A 16,115-nucleotide genomic window follows, 5' to 3' on the forward strand; every position below is an offset into this window, starting at 1 on the left:
ACTCTATGTGGAGTGCGGGTGGAGGTCAGTGCCAGAGGCTTCATTATTCTCTATTTGGAGTGGAGGTCGGTGCTGGAGGCTCCATTATTCTCTATGTGGAGTGTGGCTCTGCGGTTGGAGGTCAGTGCCGGAGGCTCCATTATTCTCTATGTGGAGTGCGGCTCTGTGGGTGGAGGTCGGTGCTGGAGGCTCCATTATTCTCTATGTGGAGTGCGGCTCTGTGGGTGGAGGTCGGTGCCGGAGGCTCCATTATACTCTATGTGGAGTGCGGGTGGAGGTCAGTGCCAGAGGCTTCATTATTCTCTATGTGGAGTGGAGGTCGGTGCTGGAGGCTCCATTATTCTCTATGTGGAGTGTGGCTTTGCGGGTGGAGGTCGATGCTGGAGGCTCCATGACATTGGAGTTGGCGATGTGCGGTTGTATTACCTCTTCCAACCCCTCACCCCCCGGGAAACTCCCCCACCCACTTAAACTCCCAATAATAACAAGACACCCAAATGGAATATAATGGCCACAGCAGCCTTTTATTTAAATAAACATACAGTAATTTGTAAATATATCGCAACCTTGAGGAGGGTCCTTGAAGCTCCAAATCTGGTGACCAAAACGTAAATAATACTTTCTGTGGACAAACACATACCATAAATTACTCCCAGCCGTTACCTCACTGGCTCGGGAGCACCAAAACCCCCATCGGGGTTACCCTGTCCACTTAATCCCTGGGGATCCGACCAACCACTGATAATCATTGAGGAATCCATATAACCACAGATCCCCCAAAACCAATTTAGCACCAACTTCAAGGACCCCCTCCCCCCACACGCCACAACGAAGGCAATTGAAGACCTCGATTGCCTGAGACCCCCCCATTCCGAAAAGCCATGGCCCTCTCAATCCCATCCTGCAGCCCCAAAGCCCAAAGATCCATTCCCACATCATTTAAATGAACGCCGTCAGCCCGCCAAAACTCCCCCCTCCCTCCCTCCAAATCAAAATGCCGAACCACCACCCCCCGTTCCTAACCACGAACGCAGACACTGCCCGATTGACCTTTATCCGTGCCTTATTTAACTTGCTCACCGACCTCGCATGCCGCCAAGTCTTCCTCGGCACCATCTCCGACCACACCACAGTTAGCCCTTTAAACGATAACCACAACCGCAGAAGATCGTGCTTAATGTCCTTGACCAATTCACGGAAAGGACGGACCCCCAAATCATTTCCCCCGGCGTGCAGAACTAGAATATCAGGATCCCTGTCAAGCCTAGCGCTATTATGGACTTCCTGCAAAACCCTGTTCCAACCCATCCCCCTGAAACCCAACCATCTTACCACCGCCAAACTGCGCCCAAAACCCAATTGCCGCCCCTCCCGCCGAACATCCGCACGCCGAGCTCCCCAATACACAAAGGAATGGCCCAGGATCCACACCAGCAAAGGAGTGCAACCTGTAATGACAAAAAACCACTATTAGCCACCGCGCAAACAACTCACACCACGCCCTCCCCCTCACGCAATTCCGCATTCAAAGCCCCAACTCGAACGTACGACCTGTAACGACACGATTCCCACCGACCAATCCGCTGTATAACCTTCGAACCCAAACCACCAGCAGCCGCCTCTGTGGCCACCCGATCCGAAAAGACTGAGAAGCGAACCGAGACCCATCAATGCCCAACCTGTCCAGGCCTTTTCGCAAAACCACCACGAACTGGAACCTTGACAAGAAGGAACCATCAGCATGCCGCAGCAATGGCCCATCGCCCCTCTGCTGCTCTGACCTGTAAACCCGCAAGCATCGCACCGGGCACATCAGGGATCCAGGCACAGCGCCCAACACCACCCTTTTTCCCCTACCCTCCTGATCCATTTTCGATCTCCGAATCCAAAACTCCAAGCCCTCGTCACCCACTAACACGTCCCTGTCCAACAAACCCCCACCCGAATACCGCCCTGGAGAGACCAACTCCCCCACCCTCAATGCCCCAAAAAAGGCAAGCGAAAAAGCCACCCGAAAAAGAGAACACTCAATCCGTGACACACAGACCTCGTCCAACACAGCCCCCAACCGTTCAAGTATGCCAAATGACAGCGGACGCCGGCAATCCCCCCTACCGCCCCCACGTCGGAAACCCTTCATAGCCTGGCTGACCAAGAAACACTTAGTCAAATCAACCTGCCCCCGCAATTTAAATCCAAAAGCTAAACCAGCCCTAATCTGCCCCACCCTGGAGACCGACCACCCCTCTTCTGCCCCAAACCCCAACCATGCTAGCAATGCCCCCAAATGATCCTCCCTCGAGTTGCCACACAAACGTGCCCCCAACCAATTTTCCCAAGCGTTCCAAACCGCCTCGTAGGTCGACCAAGTACCAGCAGACAAAGAAGCCCGAATCAAAGGTTCTGCAGCCCTGAGACCACCTTCCAAAGCCCGGCAGGACACTCGAGACCCGCTTCTTCCGCCTCTGGGGCCAAAGTCCGAAAGCGCTCCCACTGCAAACGAGACAAAGAATCAGCAATGGAATTCCTAACACCAGGCACATGAGAAGCCGTTACATGAGCATTGAGCGATAAACAAGTCAACACCAGTTGCCACAGAACTCGAATCACCGGAGGAGAAGACGCCGTCAGGCTGTTAATGGAGCACACCACTCCCATGTTATCACAATGAAAACGAACTTTTTTATTCCGAAACTCCTCCCTCCACAAGTTCACCGCCACCAATATGGGAAAAATCTCCAACAAAGCAATGTTCTTAACAAGGCCCAACTGGACCCACTCATCAAAAAGTCCCTAGTCTCACTTTATGCCATTGCTGCGTGGGAAATTCCCACACAGCAATGGCATAAAGTGAGACTAGGGACTTTTTTTTTTTTTTAAGTGGCGGAGGAATACAGTGCGGAAGGATACCTACCTTCCGTCATTGGATTCCTGCAGCCCGTAGAGAATGGCAGCATCATCTGATGCTGCAGTTCTCTACCCAAGATCGTCGTGGGACACACTCGTGGACTGCTTCGGATCGTGGGTGAGTATTTTTGTGGTTTGTTATGTTAATATTTATTCCGGAAAAGACAATGGCTTCGGGGAACAATGTGACAAGTATTGGTAAGTATGTTACTCTATGTTATATGTACTGTATGTCTATGTATGTATTGTATGAATGTATTGTATGTAGTATGTATGTAGTATATATGTGGTATGTATGTAGCATGTAGTATGTATGTAGTATGTATGTAGCATGCAGTATGTATGTAGCATGCATGTAGTATATATGTAGTATGTATGTAGCATGTAGTATGTATGTAGCATGCAGTATGTATGTAGCATGCATGTAGTATATATGTAGTATGTATGTAGCATGTAGTATGTATGTAGCATGTAGTATGTATGTAGCATGCATGTAGTATATATGTAGTATGTATGTAGCATGTAGTATGTATGTAGTATGTATGTAGCATGCATGTAGTATATATGTAGTATGTATGTAGCATGTAGTATGTATGTAGCATGTAGTATGTATGTAGCATGCATGTAGTATATATGTAGTATGTATGTAGCATGTAGTATGTATGTAGTATGTATGTAGCATGCATGTAGTATATATGTAGTATGTATGTAGCATGTAGTATGTATGTAGCATGCATGTAGTATATATGTAGTATGTAGCATGTAGTATGTATGTAGCATGCATGTAGTATGTATGTAGCATGCATGTAGTATGTATGTGGTATGTATGTAGCATGTAGTATGTATGTAGCATGCATGTAGTATATATGTGTTATGTATGTAGCATGTAGCATGCATGTAGCATGCATGTAGTATGTATGTAGTATGTATGTAGTATGTATGTTGCATGTAGTATTTATGTAGTATGAATGTAGCATGTATGTAGTATGTAGTATGTATGTAGTATATATGTAGTATGTATGTTGCATGTAGTATTTATGTAGTATGAATGTAGCATGTATGTAGTATGCATGTTGTATGAATGTAGCATGTATGTAGCATGTAATTTTTTTTTTTTTTTTTTTACATTTAACACATTAGCCGGATGATGGGACTACTACTGTCCCATCATTGGCTAATGTGTCAATCACTGTCATGGTAGCAGGCATCGCCCGATGGGACTTGTAGTCCCATCGGACGATGCCTGCACAGACCCCCGAAGCCTGCACAGACCACCGGCAGGCCGGCACAGCCCCCCGGAGCCTGCACAGACCACCGGCAGGCCGGCACAGCCCCCCGGCAGGCCGGCACAGCCCCCCGGAGCCTGCACAGCCCCCCGGCAAGCCGGCACAGCCCCCCGGCAGGCCGGCACAGCCCACCGGAGCCTGCACAGACCACCGGCAGGCCGGCACAGCCCCCCGGCAGGCCGGCACAGCCCCCCGGAGCCTGCACAGCCCCCCGGCAAGCCGGCACAGCCCCCCGGCAGGCCGGCACAGCCCACCGGAGCCTGCACAGACCACCGGCAGGCCGGCACAGCCCCCCGGCAGGCCGGCACAGACCACCGGAGCCTGCACAGACCCCCTGGCAGGCCGGCACAGCCCCCCGAAAGGCCCGTACAGACCCCAGAGAGGCTGTACAAGGGCAGGAAAGGGTTTTTCTTATTCCGATAAGAATCGGCGATACCGATACTTTTTTTAAAGATCGGCCGATACCATCCGATACGATACTTTGAAGTATCGGACGGTATCGCTCAACTCTACACCTGACGCATCCGTAAACAAGTCCAACTCCCCGTTCGAAACTCCGTCATCCATGAGCAATGATCTTCCGTTATATTGCTCCAAAAACTTGTCCCACACCTCCAAATCTGCCTTATGATCACTGGTCAGTCGAACAAAATGATGTGGAGCCTTCACTCCCGCTGTCGCACTCGCCAGACGCCGCGAAAAGACCCTTCCCATCGGAATGACGCGACAAGCAAAATTCAATTTACCAAGTAGCGACTGCACCTCCTTCAACGCCAATTTCTTCACCCGCCTAGCTCGAGCCACCTCCACCCGCAACGCCTCAACCTTATCATCCGGCAATCGGAACTCCCAAGCCACTGAATCAATCACAATTCCCAAAAAGGACAGGAACGTACAAGGCCCCTCCGTTTTCCCCGGCGCAAGCGGCACGCCAAAACTCTCAGACACCCAGACCACGGCACTAAGCAACCTCTCACAACAACCCGAGTCCCCCGGGCCAATACATAAAAAATCATCAAGGTAATGAATCACCGACTAAAGACCCGAAACGTCACGGATGACCCATTCAAGAAAAGAGCTGAACGCCTCAAAAAACGCACAAGAGACCGAGCAACCCATTGGCAAACATCTATCAACAAAAAATTCCCCCTCCCAAAAACAGCCCAACAACCTAACACTGTCAGGATGAACCGGAAGCAATCGAAACGCCGACTCGATATCCGTTTTCGCCAACAGTGCCCCCCTACCACACCTCCGTACCAAATTTGTCGCCTCATCAAACGACGTATACACAACCGAGCACAGCTCCGGATCAATCCCATCATTCACCGACCTACCACGAGGGAAAGATAGGTGATGAATAAGCCGAAACTTATTCGGCTCTTTCTTCGGCACCACCCCCAAGGGTGAAACAACCAGATCCTCAAACGGAGGATCTTTAAACGGCCCCGCCATCCGTCCCAAACGCACTTCCTTGGCCAACTTTTCCGACACCACCGCCCCATAAAGGTCAGCAGACCTGAGATTCTTCCGCCCCCGAGGTATTTCAAAAGGAGGGTCAGGAATTCTAAAACCATCCGTAAAACCGGACACCAACAATGCCGCCTTTTCACCATCTGGGAACCTATTTAGATAAGGGGCCATCGCGGCCATTCTCACCGGCGTCTCCCCCTTTGGAATTACCACTCTCCCCCCTTCCTTTTTGCTTTTTAAAGCATTTTGAAGCCCCGTGCGAGGATCCGCTGCAATGGGAACACAGGTGCTTGAATCTACAGTTTGAACCGAACCTGCATTGCCCATCGTTAAATTGCCAGCAGAGACCCTGCTTCTGTACGGCCGCCTGACCACCTGCCCCCTGGCCACCACTTTGCCCATTGGATGAGCTAACCCCTCCGACCCCCCCTCCTCCAAGAAAGGAATGGCGAAATTTAGACTGCGTCATAACCCGTAGCCACAAACCTATGTCGTTCTGATCCTACCGAATCGCCGGACGAATCGCCTTCCTTTGTCTAAATTGCTCGTCGTAGCGAAGCCAAGCCTGACCCCCATAAACCCTATATGCCTCCCCAATTGAATCCAGATAACAAAAAAGAGGAGAACAATTTTCCGGTGCCTTTTCCCCGATCACGCTGGCCAGGATTGCAAACGCCTGGAGCCAATTAGCAAACGTCTGCGGGATCAAACGCCATCTCCGTTTTTCCTCATCCTCTTTTTTGCTGTCGTCCATCTTGCCCTTATCCAAATTGAACTTCGCCAGCGGCAACAGGGAAAAGATCTCTACATATTCATCCTTCCAGATCTTCTCCCGCACCTCTTTTTTCAAATGAGCCCCCAAAGGGCCCTCAAAACACACGTACACCTCCCCGTGGGCCCTATCGTCTAAATGGACCTGACATTCCTTCTCCTTTTCCGTCTGAACCGACACAGATACAGGGACCTCCCGACCCCCCGAAACCCCGACAGCCGCCCCCGACGAGCCCGGCCCCCGCTCAACTGGCCCTACCCATGCTGCCAGATGCGCCGATGGCTCTCTAACTCCCTCCATCCATGCCAGCAAATCCCGTACAGATGACAACACGTCCCCAATCCCATCGATCAGTGACGGGCCCCCTCCTCCCATAACGTGCCCCACCGCCCCGGTCCGGCCCTCCCCTTCGTACCCGACCGCGGGGGACCTCACTAAGGGTGATGACAGACAGGACATAGACGCATACTCACCGGGCTGCGAGGACGCTGTGTCTCCTCCAGCCGCCAATCCTGAATCCCGCTGTTCATCATGTCTGGAGCTGCGCAGAAGACCCTCCGACCCCAGAGGTCCGAAACTGGCTGAGACTGGCACTCTTGATCCCGACGCACTCCCAGGCCGTTCTCTTCTTGCATCCTCCCTGCCGAGGCCAGCAGGTTGCACAGGCCCAGGGGCTGCAGCCTGTTGCCGCCCACTGCCCGCATCCCTCGCCCCGTGGCCATCGTTCCGGCCATCAGCATCGCCCCCTCCTGCTGGCCCGGTCCAGGGGGCCACAGCGCTGGAGGCACCAGCTCGCCCCGCACACCGGGGGCTGCCGCCCGATATTCTCCCTGCTCCGGCCATCCCGGCGCCTCCTCGCGCCGAAGAGGCAGGCCGCACGACTCCCTCGCGGCCTGCCGTGACATCATCATTCCGCGCCGTCCTGGCGCGCGCAGGCCCAGCCTCCCGAGCATGCCGAGGCGTAGGCCTGCCGACCGCCGCTGCACCCCGGCCGGCCCTTGGATTCCTCCCGGCCCGGGGGCCGCCAGCACGCACACCGGCCGGCACCCCGGCCGGAGGGTCCCGGGAGGGGCTCCGACGCCGGCGGCGGGTGCTCGGCACCGCCCCGGTGACAGGCGCTCCGGAGGCCTGACCCGCCTCCTCGTCCGGGGTGAATCCACCGGAGCCGATGGACCGCTGCTCCCACCAACAATACTGGCCACCTGCCACTCCAGCCACCCGACCGGCTGCGCCTCTGCTGCCGCCCGCAGCCTCTCCAGGACCGCATCCACAGACGCCATGGCACTGGATGGTCTTCCGGACAATTCCTCGTGGCTCCAGGGCGGGAAGTAAGGTAACCGCCCCTGAAGCCCCTTAATATACCCCCCCACCCCCCTCCTTCACCCTCTTGAAAACATTAACCCCTTCCCTCCAACCCACCGTCATGCAGGGCTTCCACTTAGCCGCTGTGGGGTGGGGGTTCCGCGGCTCGCTCCAGCCCTTGTCTTTATTCTCTATGTGGAGTGCGGCTCTGCAGGTGGAGGTCGGTGCTGGAGGCTCCATTATTCTCTATGTGGAGTGCGGCTCTGTAGGTGGAGGTCGGTGCTAGAGAATAATGGGGCCTCCAGCACCGACCTCCACCCGCAGAGCCGCGCTCCACATAGAGAATAATGGAGCCTCTGGCACCGACCTCCACCCGCAGAGCCGCACTCCACATAGAGAATAATGGAACCTCCAGCACTGACCTCCACCCACAGAGCCACAATCCACATAGAGAATAATGGGGCCTCCATGTGGAGTGTGGCTCTGCAGGTGGAGGTAGGTGCTGGAGATTCCCCATTACAGGGCACAGGGGGCAGTAACCTTTTCAGAGCTGAGACTATCTTGGTGCTTTTTTGTTGTCACTTTCTAAGAATTATAGCATTTTCTTCCTTTTCCTCTGATAGATGCATATGACCCAAGTATGGAAAACAGGAAGTAACGAAACACATATTACAATGTCCCTTTCCTGTCCCCACACACAGTATAATGTTCCCACAGTATCACCATCCCCCCGCATACAGTATAATTTCCCCCAGTACCGCCATCCCCCACACGCAGTATAATGTTCCCCCAGTACCGCCATCCCCCACACGCAGTATAATGTTCCCCACTACCCCACCCCCCCACACAGTATAATATTCTCACAGTAATGCCATCCCCCACACAGTACAATGTTCCCCCAGTACCGCCATACCCCCACAGACAGTATAATGTTCCCCCAGTACCGCCATTCCCCACACACAGTATAATGTTCCCCACTACCGTCACCCCCCACACAGTATAATGTTCCCCCAGTACTGCCATCCCCCTATACACAGTATAATGTTCCCCCAGTACCCAGTATCAGCCCTTGGTTTATGCAGGACTCTGCTGTCTGTGCTGGTTCTCATGGTCCTAGATGAGGTGAAGTTTATGTGTGGGGTCAGGGAGGGTTTACAGTTTGGATGTAGCAGAGCCGTGTGTGCGAGGTGTGCGGAGCAGAGCCGTGTGTGTGTGCGAGGTGTACGGAGCAGAGCCGCAAGTGTGTGAGTTGTACGGAGAGGAGCCGCACGTGTACGAGGTGTACGGAGCAGAGTCACACGTGTGTGTATGGAGCGGCGCCGCGTGTGTGAGGTGTATGGAGCGGAACTGCATGTGTACAAGGTTTACGGAGTGGAGCCATTTGTTTACAAGGTTTACAGAGCGTGGCCACGTGCCTATAAGGTGTACGGAGCAGAGTCCATTGTGTACTAGGTTTACGGAGTGGAGCCATGTGTGATCTGAGTGGAGCCGTGTGTGTGCGAGGTGTACAGAACAGAGCCGTGTGTACAAGGCATAAAAAGCAGAACCGTGTGTGTATGATGTATGCGGAGCCATACGTGTACAAGGTGTGTGGTGGGGAGCATTCATACCTCCCAGGGGGACAGTCCCGATTTTGAGAGAGATATTGCCCCAGCTGGGAGCTTACTTTTCCAGCGGACACAGGAGTACACGGCGGAGCCCCGAGGAGCACTTTAAAATTCTCACGTGACGTTCCACCGGAAGTGACGTGCTAGAAGCTGACTGGAAATGAGGTAATTTCGGGAGGAGATTGTGAAGAAACCATGGAGGCACTTCAGGGAATGCTTCAGATCCATCACCGTGTCCTCCTCCAACAGCGCGGATAGCAGGATCGCCTTGAACTCGGGGATGCCGGCCATGTGAGCGGATCATTATATGTCCTGCATCGGGAGGCTCAGGTGGGCACTACAGTGGGAGCCGGGCTGCTATAGTATCTTTATAGAATCTTTCTTTCTCTCTCTGTTTCTTTATCTCTCTAATCTTTCTTTTTTTTCTCTCTCGCTCTCTGTTATTTCTTTCTTCTTTCTTTTCTTTCTTTCTCTGTTCTTTTTTTCTTTCTTTCTTTTCTATCTTTCTCTGTTCTTTCTTTCTTTCTCTCTCTCTCTGTTCTTTCTTTCTTTCTTTCTCTCTCTGTTTTGTTTTTTCTCTCTGTTCTTTGTTTCTTTTCCTCAGTACCAGTCAGCGTGCCCACAGTACCAGTGGAATAAGGGGGGTAGGAAACTAGGTGGCTCTGGTCACTTTGAGCCTCTCATAGTTTTTATTGGTGTATAATCATATGCCCTGAGCACCCCTTAAAGAGGGCCAGCCCCAGACAACAGGGTACAAACAAATCACTATTACTATCAGTCCAAGTGGACAATTATATACGTAAAGGTAATGATGTCCCTGTGCCAAGCAGTGTGGAGGATCAGAATACACTGAGGAGACCAGAGCAGCGGGGTTTGGGGAGAAGAATAGAAGAATTATATGGGGCCCATTATACTGTCTGGAGCATTATATGGGGCCCATTACACTGTATGAAGTAATATATCGTGCCCATTATGCTGTATGAAGTAGTATAATGGTGCCCATTATACTGTATACAGTAATATATGGGGCCCATAATACTGTATGGAGCATTATGTGGGGATAAGGGATGACTTTCTGTTTGCTGTGGATCTGACCGCTGGGACACCCATGATCCTAGGAAACGTAGCTTTGAAGAGCACCATGTAAATGGAGCTGTGGTCAATCATACGCACTGTGGTGCCATTCACAGGTGGCTCTTCAAATAAGCCCTTAAAGAGAGTGATGAGGGGACAAAGTATAGCAAAAATTCACTGATCGGGGTGAGGAGTGCTATAGTTTGTGGGCTGGTGGGATTTGTGTGGCAGGGCTGCATTTTTGTCCCAGTCCGGCCCTGTGGCAGGCCTACCATTGCCATTAATGGCCCTTGTTCTGGATACTTCTGTGTTGTTCTTCTATGTGCGTGTGATGGCGCTGACATCCTTGTGTTTGGACACCTTTTTTTTCTATTTATCTAAATCAAAATGTCCACTATTGAATTCAGTTTTACAGGATAGATATGAAAATTTACTTTGTGTGGGGGGGGGGCGTCATTTTGCTGTTCGCCTCAGGCAGCAGAGAGGCTAGGTTCACCTCTGCTCGCTGTCACACGCAGCGATGCGTGCTGGGCAGCGGGAGACCAGCGATCGAAAAACGGCCCAGGCCGCTCGAGCATGATCAGCGATAACCGGCAGGGGGGCCAGTCGCTGATCCCCGTCACACACAGCGATCTCGCTGGCGAGATCGCTGATGTGTCACAAAATCAGCAATCTCGCTAGCGCGATCGCTGTGTGTGACGGGGCCTTTACAGTTGTGGTCACAAGAAGGCAGAAAAGGACCAGAGAGGCGGGTGCTAGCGACGACTGTTATTTTACTATACATAAGGAGCAGAAAATACATATAGCGAAATAAAAATACACTTAAAATGTATTAAAGTTACCCCAAGAGAACAGATACCGTCTTCGACTCCCAACAGGTTTTTCAAGCTTGGACAACAATTATGTTACTGGATTTGCAGACTGCCGTATCTTCAGCTAAATGACCTCAATATCATGATTATTTTCATTTTAGCTTTTTCTGTGATTTCTCTGTGCATTGCGTTACACAATATTGTGTATAATAATCTGCTTTTTTTTTGTTTTTGAGGTATTATGCTCAACTTTTTGATGTGTGTTTGCATTTATTTTCAATTTTACATCATCATACTATTTTCCACTCCCCTTTACATCTATTTTTCTTTTTCCCTTGCCTCCTACATATCTTTGCCTGGCTCTCTCACCTCCCATTTTCCATGTCCATTACCTTTGGATCCTCATTTGTCAATTCCTGCATACCTTCCTCTTTTTTGTTTGTTGTGCCAGGTTCACATAGCGTTAGCACAGCCCGTTCAATGCATAGCGTTGACGAGCTGCGTTAATGCTATAGCATAACGCGATATGCGTTATGCTATACCGCTAGCGCTGATGCTTCATCAGCGCTAGCGGTGACGGAGCCTCAGATGCTGCAGCTCGTGTCCGAGGCTCCGTCAGTGAATAACGGCACGTCGCGATGCACCACATAATGGGGGTCTATGGCAGCATTAACGGACTGTGTTACACCGCGTTACACTGCGGTGTAACGCAGTCCATTTAACAGACTGCCATAACGCAGTGTGACCCAGGCCTTACCCATCCATCTCTAGCTCCATATTTTCATCTCTCCACCCATATTTTCCTTCTCACCACCAATCTCTACATAGCTCCTTTTGTCCCACTCCCCATCTTTCCTTTTCTCCTTCTTACCCTCTCTTTATCCATCTCTCCTGAGCTCTTTTTTTCACACTCTCAACCTATCTCTCCCTAGCTCATTTGTGTACTCTCTCTCTGCCCATCTTTCCTTGGCTCCTTTTTTCCCTCTTTCCACTCATCTCTTCATAGCTCCATTTTCCCAGTCTCTGTAAAGGTGGAGAAAATGGCTAACAACCCCTCTGAAGACACCTGTTCCTATTTATTGTGTGAGCTGTATTTTATTGTTTGTTTTATCCTCATGTAGGCTGCAGTTTGCTGTTAGTCAGGGGTGACATGGTTAACGGTAAGGCCAGTCCAGAGTTGCGGAGGAGGGGTAATGTGCACTAGTGGTTTAGTTTAGTTTTTTATAAGTAGTCTGGTGAGAGAGAGTGAGAGAAAAGGAAAGCATACCCTCAGAGAGTTCTATCATCATTGGGTGTGTGTGAAGAAATAGACCTAAAAGGGTGTATTCTAAAGCAAGCAATCTGCAGTGGCAGCAGTTTTCCTCTTAGTAGGCAAGTTGGAGCACCTATGCAAGAAGATTTAATGCAAGTGACGCTCCCTGGAGGCCGTGGGATTCTCGTTACTGGGCCGGTCGTCTTAAAGGGATGTGTCACATGGCAGTGACCCGGTCCATGGCCCCAAGCAGTCATGTAAAAGGGGAGTATTGATTAGGGATAAAGTTTATGTAGTGATTCATGACGCCTGTTGGAGTGTTCGACTGTAGTATAGCCGGCACTGCAGATGATCCCTGGGGGAGTAGATGGTGATGGCAGTGCCGATGTTTAACCCTCTCCAACTAGGACTGACCCGCAGAGATTGTGATGGAAGTAGAAGGCACGGTGTAATAAGGCAGGAGACAAGGAAAGTCACTTTATCATTTACTGTAGTTCAGATGCAGTTCAGAGGCGATATTACAACTCTCATCAGGTTACAGTCTGCTCTGCAGAATGGGAGTTATCCTTCACTCTGCTGTGACTCGGTGAAAGCTTCCTGCTATTCTAATCCCTTCTGGGACCAAGACTTCCCAGAGTGTGAAACTTCCAGTTCAGCCACTACTCACTGTGTTTTCTTCCTCTGGCAACTTGCAGCTTGGATCCTGTGTGAAGCTCAAGTTCCTTCTTGCACAATCCTTCACTGACCCTAGTTTCCTGCATTCTTCCCGGGGGAAAACACTCTGCTGTTGGTTGTATAAACTCACACAGTCTCTCAGCTTACCACCTTGCTCTGAAAGCATGAATGGCCTAGGGGCTGACTCCCTGATTCTTCTTAGAGTTGCTCCTGGAAGAAGCACATGTCATAGCTTCCAGGAGCATTCTCCATCTTCTCTACCTTCTTCTCCACTGAAAACAACAACTTGACTCCTCCCGCTCCTAGTCAGGGTATGTCTAGAAAGCTCTAAGCTTCAGACAAGTAAGGGAATGAGGTAAATTGTGTGTATTGTGGTCCCTAGCAGAGAAAGCATAACTCCCATTGCTCACAAAACACATATAAAACAGTACATATTTAACCCTTTTGTGGTGGTAAAGATGTAGGGTGCCACATTCCCCTCTAGGTAAAGGTAGCACGTCCTTGGGCTACACACAAAACATAAGCATAGCCCGTCTTATCTGCTATCTCTCTGATAACTCTCTTCTCGACCCTCTCCAATCCGGCTTCCGCTCCTTACACTCTACTGAAACTGCCCTCACTAAAGTCTCTAATGATCTACTAACAGCTAAATCTAATGGTCATTACTCCATGCTAATTCTTTTGGCTCTCTCTGCAGCATTCGACACTGTGGATCATCAGCTCCTCCTCACTATGCTCCGTTCCATTGGCCTCAAGGACACCGTTCTCTCCTGGTTCTCTTCCTATCTCTCTGACCGCTCCTTTACTGTATCTCTTGCCGGTTCCTCCTCCTCTCACCTTCCCCTTACTGTTGGGGCTCCTCAAGAATCAGTTCTAGGCCCCCTCCTCTTCTCCTTGTACACTGCACCTATTGGTCAAACAATCAGTAGATTTGGTTTCCAGTACCATCTCTATGCTGATGACACCCAATTATACGCTTCTTCTCCTGACATCATGCCAGCCTTTCTAGAAAACACCGGCGATTGTCTAAACGCTGTGTCTAACATCATGCCCTCACTATATCTGAAACTGAACCTGTCAAAGACTGAACTCCTTGTGTTTCCTCCTTCTACTAATGTACCTATACCCGACATTGCCATTTCTGTGTGTGGCTCCACTATTACTCCCCAGCAACATGCCCGCTGTCTTGGGGTCACACTTGATTCCAAGCTTTCCTTTGCCCCCCACATTCGATCACTGGCTCGCTCTTGTCATCTGCACCTCAAAAACATTTCTAGAATTCGACCTTTTCTTACTTTTGAGTCTGCAAAAACTCTTACTGTTTCTCTTATTCATTCTTGTCTCGACTATTGTAACTCTCTTCCAATCGGTCTCCCTCTTACCAAACTCTCCCCTCTCCAATCTGTCTTGAATGCTGCAGCCAGGATCATATTCCTCACCAATCGTTACACCGATGCCTCTACCTTGTGCCAGTCATTACACTGGCTACCCATCCACTCCAGAATTCAGTATAAACTTATTACCCTCACCCACAAAGCCCTCCATGGCTCAGCACCACCCTACATCTCCTCCCTTGTTTCAGTATACCACCCTACCCGCGCCCTCCGTTCTGCTGATGACCTGAGGTTAGCATCCTCAATAATCAGAACCTCCCACTCCCGTCTCCAAGACTTTACACGTGCTGCGCCAATTCTTTGAAATGCACTTCCCAGGTCAATACGATTAGTCCCCTCTCCCCACAATTTTAAGCGTGCCCTGAAAACGCATTTATTCTGACTGGCCTATCGCCTCAACATATTAACCTAATCTATCCCTGTGTGGCACAGCCAAAAGTTTAACCATAACCAGGTTCCCTGCATCATGTTCCCACATGCTTTAAGCATCCATTAGCCCTCTGTGTCTGTACTGATACACACTTAACATTATGGCTGGTCCATACAATCAGGGGAACTGTTACCACCCACCTTTCGTGTCTCCCTTTTTTTCCTCATAGATTGTAATCTTGCGAGCATGGCCCTCATTCCTCTTGGTATTTGTTATAATCTATGTGATTATTGTTATGCTGTAATGTCTATTGTCTGTACAAATCCCCTCCGAAATGTAAAGTGCTGTGGAATATGTTGGCGCTATAGAAATAAAATTTATTATTATTTATTATTAAGCATATACAAAATGGCATAACATTTAACCTGAGTATACAGTAAGTAAACAGTCACATCAACTGAGTTGAGTCGTGGATTACAGCCCAAAACCACTTCTGATTGGTTGGATCATCCCTGAGTGCAGCTGCAGGGCACACAGACCATGATAGAAAATTCACTGCACTGGCTGTTTTAGATGGCTTCCTGCCAAGGCACGATGAACGGTTTTTCTTCTCAAGTTTAAGAGTCTTTACAAGAGTTCTTGTAGTAAAATAAGGCATAATAACTACTGAAATCTCACATCAGTCCATGTAGGCACAACTTCTATAAACATTTTTAATAACGTTACCTAAGGCAAAGTTCAATGTAAGTACAACTCAAAGCTAACATTAATCTTAGAATATTTTTTTTACAAATCATTTCTATAGCGAGAAGGGGTTTGACCCTGTGTGCTACGCTGTGATCTGCGCAAGAGAGGAATACTAGATGACTTCCTATGACTGTTTGAACCTACCATGGGTACAACAGGTTCACTGCTGACTGTGGGCAAGTTTTCTGTTTCTTCCTAATGCAAAACGTTAGTGGTTGGCATTAGCGACTCATCGCTTCCAGAACAATTTTGTGTCTCTGGTAAAGACCTTTGTGGGAACACCATCACTGGAACTACCACTGCGTTGTTAACTTTTAGCCAAGAACTAGGGAATTCACCTAGAATAGTGTGAATTTTTGAATCAGTATTTTCCTTTAACTGAGGATCTTCCTTAGTCTCAACTCTTTCATGCAATTGTGCTGGACATACTTTCAGATTGCCTCT

This window comes from Dendrobates tinctorius, unplaced genomic scaffold (genome assembly GCF_039654945.1).
Source record: "Dendrobates tinctorius isolate UK_male_01 unplaced genomic scaffold, ASM3965494v1 ptg000011l, whole genome shotgun sequence".
Classification (NCBI taxonomy): domain Eukaryota; kingdom Metazoa; phylum Chordata; class Amphibia; order Anura; family Dendrobatidae; genus Dendrobates; species Dendrobates tinctorius.